This window comes from Octodon degus, unplaced genomic scaffold (assembly GCF_000260255.1).
Source record: "Octodon degus isolate 3935 unplaced genomic scaffold, OctDeg1.0 scaffold00115, whole genome shotgun sequence".
NCBI lineage: Eukaryota > Metazoa > Chordata > Mammalia > Rodentia > Octodontidae > Octodon > Octodon degus.
Window position 1 is genome coordinate 5,274,098 of NW_004524691.1, and position 7,289 is coordinate 5,281,386.

Here is a 7,289-nt window from a genome sequence, read left to right on the forward strand (position 1 = left end):
TCTGCTAATTCCACCCAATTCTTCAGAAAAAAGCCTTACCTAATCTTTTTTTGCTATTCCTGATCATGCTGTTTCTTTTCTTTTTTTTTTTTTTTTTTTGCGGAACCAGGGATTGAACTCAGACCCTTGAGCTTGCCAGGGAAGCGCTTATTCCACTGAGCCATCTCCCCGGCCCCTATTCTGTTTCTTATAAACAAAAATATCCTAAGACCAGGCCTGTGACCACTTCTGCTCTGGGGGCCCAGAACTTCCTGCCAGAGCATAACGTCAGGGCCTGCACCCTCCTTCCTTCTTAACATCCTTGGCCTTTTTTCTGGGGCTGCACACTCAGGTCACACCATTTGGACTGGCAGGTACTTAGTTCCCCAAGAAAGAGCTGGCAAAGTGACGAGTCAATGTGTCTAGAGAAGGTGGCTGAGGCAGATCCTGTTCTCTGCTTGCCTTGTCTCCATTCTCCTTTTCTTTCTTTCTGTGACGGGATGAATGTTTGTGTGCCCCCCCACACACACACATAAAATTGTATCTTAAAATCTGAAACTCCAAAGTGGCAATGTTGGGGGTGGGTGGGCCATGATTAGGTCACCCAGCAGAGCCCTCCTGAGTTAAATGAATGCACAGATAAAAGAGAACCCAGAGTGATGCTTTGTCCCTCCCACCATATGGGGATATAATGAAGAAAAGCTGACTATGAAGCAGGAAGGGGCCTCATTAGACACTAAACTAGCTGGCAGCTTCCAGATCTGTGAAAAGTAAATTTCTGTTGTTTACTCTCCATCCACTGTATAGTATTAGGTCATAGCAGCCCATGTGGACTAAGGCTCTTACTGGCCAGATCTCAGTGTGTTTGAGTAGTGACGTATCCAGCTGAACACATCCTTGTAGAAGGGGCAGCTGTGTGGTCAACGCTATGACAAAGTTTCTACATGGGGCTTTGGGGTAGGTACTTTTAAAAGGAGTCGGGCCCCGCAGATGTGCTCTTTTGCCATGTGCCTTTCAGCCTTCCTCTTTTTCCTTCTGGAATGCAGAAGCTGGCCTTGGAGGTCAGCTGCGAGGAAATCTGCTGCGAGGAAATCTGCACACTGCCAAGATTGGAGCCCGAAGCAAGGGCCTGCCTCTTTAGCGACATCCCACCAGATTTGCTCTTTTTTAAGGGGGGAAAAAAGCCTTACAAGACTCAGTCTTATTGCCAGTTAAACAGAGACCCAATGCTATTATGGGCTACTGGACTCTTAGAATATTTTGCTGAGTTTACACACCTATAATATTCAATAACAGAACTTAGAAAAAATGGAGTATACCTATGAAGGTCCATTTTGTATCTGTGTATTCAAAGTGGTTGGGATAGATATATAGTTGCATTCTCTTAATGAATAGAATGATTTGTTCTAATGGTGTTTGTAAATAAGATCACAAGTCCGCATCTTGTACAGCAATTAACCACTAAGAAGAATATATGCAGTGTATTATTTGTTGAAACTGTACTTCTGATTTGATTTGAAACTGTCTCATTGCTATCTGTTTATCAATAAAACTTTGAAGAAAAAAAAAAAAGACTCAGTCTGTGTCAGGTTTTGTCAACTGCAAAGATTGTGATGGGTAGCATGGAGCCTGAGAAGGAAGAGGAGCAATGGGAAATGTCAGGTGAGAGTTCCTGTTGCTAATGATCGTAAGAATAAGCAGAGCAGCAGCGACATTACCCAGCCTTTCCCAGTCACCGGCTAGACTCTTGGCCCTTACTGGGGCATTTTACAGACGAGGGTTTTCAGGAACATGCACAAGTCACACAGCCAAGGAGGGGAGAGCTAAGTGCAAACCTTTGTCTGTCTAATCTGCCCCCTTTGCAGCCCACATCAAGACTCTCAACCTCTGACTCTGGTCCATGGCTGCTGTCTTTGGTGCCTGGCGTTGGGCCTTAAGGCTGCTGTCCAAGCTCGTGCTCCCTGCTGCCCTTAGTTTGTATCCCCCAGTCTGAGCCAGGGTTCATGCTGCTGCTCCAATCGTGCGCTGGGAGCGAACACCTCCACCCACCCCTTCCTCTCCTTGTCCTCTCTGGCTCTGCTGTGTGGGATGGTCTTCATCTGTGTACCTCTCTTCCTCTTGCTGCCGTCCACACCAGAACGCAAACAGAATACCATCACTCCTTAGTTTTGTTTCTTTGGAGTTGTAAACATGTCCTCTCTTCACCTTGTTTGTACCTTTCTCATTTTGTTTGAGTAAGTTTCAAGAACCCCTAGTGGACGGAAACAATATACAGTCCCAGGAAAATTATGTATTACATCTATAAATTATAAAGGAATCTTGGGCATCATCCAGCCTCAGCATCTCCCCAGAGGACTGCAAACTCAGGTTATCTGGAGTCGGGAGGGGGTGAGGGTGCTTTCGAGTCTTCTACATGCATTGCATCTTGCAATACATGTTCAACTAGTTCCCAAATATATAGATATTATCATGATTAACAGAACACAGTCTTTTTAAAGCACTACTGAACTTAGAGGTTTTGACAATGATTGATTTTCTATGTGTGAGTGTGTGAGAGAAAGAGGGACAAAGGGAAAGAGAGAGAGAGGGAGAGAGAGAGAGAGTCCTCGGGCAAACCTGTAATGTTTCCTGTTTGTGAAGAAAGCTCCCTGTGAGCCTCAGAACTGCCCTTATCTTGAGTCCAGCTGGACCTCTGGGAAATTTCTATAGTTTCCATGATCAACTGTAGTTAAGCTGAAACTTAATCCTGCTCATATTTGGAAATCAGCGCCTGTGTCCTGACTTAATGTGGCCTCATACCTCTTACCTTATTCTCAACTTGTCCGGGGGTGACCAGCCCATGCTGGCTTTCCAGAGACTATGCTGCTCTACACATGGAAAGTTCTGGGTCTGGAAATCCTGCCCATTCTGGATAAACCAGGATGGCTGGTCATCCAGCCTGCAACTGTCTATACTTTTTCAGGCTAACCATTGCTGCTTCTTACAATGCTTGCAGTAGGATGAGGTGTTGACATTCTACCATTCTGATGGCTTAATTTGGCTCAAATTCTCATTTGTCAATGTCACTCTTACTACAGGGTATGTAGAATTGATGCAGATACTAAGTATTGAATTGAGTAGACCTTCTGTACTTTTCTTTTGGCTGTAATTTCAATGCGACCCATTAAAATCACAGGGCTATTCCATAAATTTCTGTCAATCCCCTTGACCCCTACCTTGCATTCACATGGCACATTTTTGACCCAATAGTGGTTTATTCTTTAATTTACTCTAGCCTGTGTTGGCCTGGGTTTAGTTATCATCCTGATCATGTGATATGCTTTCTGAGCCTGTGACCCATCCTATTCACAGTCTCAATCAGCTATGTAGCTTTTGGACACTTAGTAAACACCTCAATGCCCTTATCCAAATTGGTGATTAAAATATTTGAGACAGAGTTGTGGGCCACGCTACCAAAGACATCCATACAGACTGATGTTGTCAGTCAACAATCTGTAGTCTTCTTATTCATCCACCCAGGGATAGACCTAGTCATGGTTTGGCTTTGGGTGGACCTTCTGTGAGGCTTTGGACACACACTGATGAAAAACTGAGGTCTCTGGGAGCTGAAGCATATTCCAGAAAGGTAAGTGTGTTGTCAGCCAACACCCACTTGAAAGAGTACAGATCACTGAGGCGTTGACCTTGTAATTATGGGGCCAGTTTACTCCCTGTCAAGTTCTGATGACACCTTTTTTTTTTTTTTTTTTTTTCCCTACTTACAGGTCTCTGAGTCTCTTCCACTGATCATTAATTTTTGGTAAAATTTTGGGGAGTTCAGATCAGTTTGGTTAATGTTTTAGTATTTTATTCTGCCACATGAAGGAATTAGTGCAGTGGGATGTAGGCTTAACTTAAAACTTGTTTTTAACTTTTTTGTTCCTGTACTAACGATATTCTTCAAAGATGAGAAAAATGCCCAGCTTCTGTGCATAGAATTCCATGAGTTTAACAAATATACCACCATGTAGCTAGCACCCAGTCAAGATGGAGGTCCAGCCTTCACCTGGGAGGGCCCTGGGCCGCTCCAGTGTGGCCCCTCCCTCACTGCTGTCATGTCTAATGGTCTCACCCTCTGACAGGTCTCAGATGCCGTGAAAAAGTACTTGGGGGGACAAATATCCTGCACAAATAAAATCAGACAGATATGTGTATGTGATTTGAAGATATCTGCTGTTCAGATGTTGCATCTTCCTTCATGGCCCTGGTAACCAGGTGCTTACTACCCTGGTTTTCCGCATTACCCATGGCTTGATTTTTCTTTGAATAGTCAGTGTCATATCAATTGAAACTGTGTTGTAACTTGTACTCATATTTTAAAATATGTATGTATGTTTTGTATGTATGCATGTAAAATAGTCCTTAAACAGTCAATTGGCTTGGACATGAGTCTTGGTAAGTAGATACGTAACAGTGTTGTAGTTCCTGGTAGGTAGGACTGTCCTATGAGGTTGCACTCAGAAAAGGACACTCAGGTGCAGGAGTGGCCCTGGCTGGCTCCACCTAGTGGCTCACCTGACTGTGCTGTGGTTGGCACACCTGTGGTGTCTGTGGGGGTGAATTATTGGTACTGCTGGCCTTGCAATAACCAGGGCTGCTCTGCAGCAGGAAATGACCTGGGTTGGCCCATTCAGGTGGACAGACCACTTTATATAATTTCTCTGTAAATAGTATTCAATATTTATCACTATGATGGTGACCATAAGAACACTCTGGGAAGCTCTTTAAATCTTATAGCAAATTATATTTCATCTATTTTGTGTTAAATTCCAGTTTGTTGCTTGTGAGGTTTCATTTCATGTGTCACCTTGACTGGGCTAAGGATCCCAGATATCCAGGAAAACATTGCTTTAGGAATACCTGTGAAGCTATTTCTGGAAGAGATGAGCATTTGAGTTGGTGGACAGAATAAAGAAGACCCTCATCCAGTGTAGATGGATCTCATTCAGTCTGCTGAGGGCCCAAATAAAACAAAAAGGCCAAGGATGGGTGAACTTGCCTTTGCCAGAGCTAGGGCTGGGATATCTGGCTCATCCTGCCCACAACCACTAGTGTTCCTCACTCTTGGCCTTTGCATTGGACAGAGACTTGCATCACCCCATGGTTCCCAAGACTTTGGGCTTGGAATGGAACTATATCACTGACTTTCCTGTATTTACCACTTGTGGACAGCAGATCTTGGGTCTTCTCAGCCTCCATAATCTGTCTTCCCAATAAATTCATTGATTTTCATGGATTCTCATGGATTCTCAGTCTCATTCTCAATCTCAATCTCAATCTCAGTCTCAGTCTCAGTCTCAGTCTCTGTCTCTGTCTCTGTCTGTCTCTCTCTCTCTGTCTCTCTCTCTCTCCCTCTCTCTCCCTCTTGCTCTCATTTTGTTTCTTTTTCTCTACAAAATCCTAAGTAATACAATGCTTTCTTCGACTATTGTTGGGTGCTACTTAGATTACTGGATAGCAATGTAGAAGCAGTAGTAAGGACAACAACAACCACCATCATCATAATAGTGACCATTAACTGACAGCTCACAATGCTGGATGCTGTCCTGAGGAGTTTATGTAGATTACTACAATTAGTTCTTGTGGCAGAACAATTTATAGATGAAGCTATCAAGAATAGATAAAGTAACCTGCACGGTATGTAAACATCTTAACAACAGAATTTGTACTAGATGTACTGGTCAGTGTCCCAGGAGAAAATAAAGAGCATGCTTACTTTGGCGTGCTGTTAGGCTATGGGCAGGGCATAGAGAAACTCCCAGGACTAGTAGCAGTAAAGGTTGTTGTACCCCTGGGCGGATGGAGCAGAGACGGACCTGCAGGAAGTGAGGTCAGTGGAGATGGTCTTCACAGGATCTGTGATGCTTTATGGAGAGTCACATCCAGCCAGGGGACTCTGGTGGAGACTGGGAGAGCAGGTGGCCTTCCTTTTTTTTTTTTTTTTTTGTGGAACCAGGGATTGAACTCAGGCCCTTGCACTTGCCAGGGAAGTGCTTATTCCACTGAGCCATCTCCCCAGCCCCCAGGTGGCCTTCCTGACACACATTGTTTCTACTGTGCTCTCTGTGAATAAGCCCAATGGAAACAGAAGGCCTGGGAACTCTGCTGCTGTAGTAAATCACACCCCTAAAGAATTTCTTCTCTTAGTCTACGTGTTCCTTACTTCATTTGTACTAACTTTTGTTCTATGTATGTCTTAAATGCTAATACAGACAAATATATCTTTTCTTTCATAATTTGTACTTTTAGGTCTTAGGAGAACTTTTTCTTATTCAAATATCATAAAAATAGCCTGTTAATTTTCCTTTACAATATAAAAATGTTTGCCACATCAGTAATTTTGTGTATGTTTGTGAAAAGGTGATTTTTCTCCTCAAATCATCAACTAGCTGTCCCAGCAATAATTTATTAATCTATTGTAAAGCCACCCCTGTCATAAATGAAGTTCTCACTTGTATAAAAAGCTGCAACTAGCTGTACTTTTAGTCTGTTTGTTTGTCAGGCCAACTTGTGGTACTATGTGCCTTTAATAGTCACAATCATGGTAAGTTATATTATCTTCGATAGGTTTTTTTTTTTTTTTTTTAGGCACCCAACGCAGCAGAGAAATAGGCCAAAGGAAAAAGGTAAAAGGGCATTATTTTATTTTATTTTTTGAGGACACAGAGAGAACGTGGGGAGAATGGGAATTCTCTTGATTGGAACAAAGGGGTACTGAGGCTTTTAAGGCCTTTTGCCAGGGTGGAGTTTGGAGGGGATGTTTAGATATACCTGAGGGAGCTGATTGGGGGTCTTCCCTGAGGTGGAGGGAAGGGTGGAAGGAAATTATGTCCTGGGCTGAGTTGGAGGAGAAGGGGGAGGTGGTCTTGGGAAGATGGGCTTTTCTCTTAAGGGCATCAGCCATATTAGATGACCACCATAATGATTTTAGCAATTCATAACAGGGCCAGAACCAATCAATCAATCTTAAACTGTGAGTTTCTATCTCTTCTCCCTCCTACTCATTCTTCTTCATTTTTGCTCATCTCTTTTCTTTTTTACTATTACTTTGAGGAAGGGTTTGATAAGCTTCATAAAATGTACCTGTTGGGATTTTATTGAAATTGCATTGCACTTATTGATCAGTTTGGGGAGAACTGATATATTTAATATATTAAATATATCAGTTCTCCCCAAATTAGATGTTACCATGGTAAATATGTCACCTTGTTTAGGTTTTCTTACATACCCTTTTTTTTTATAGTTTATTTTTTTTTAATTTTATTTATTTG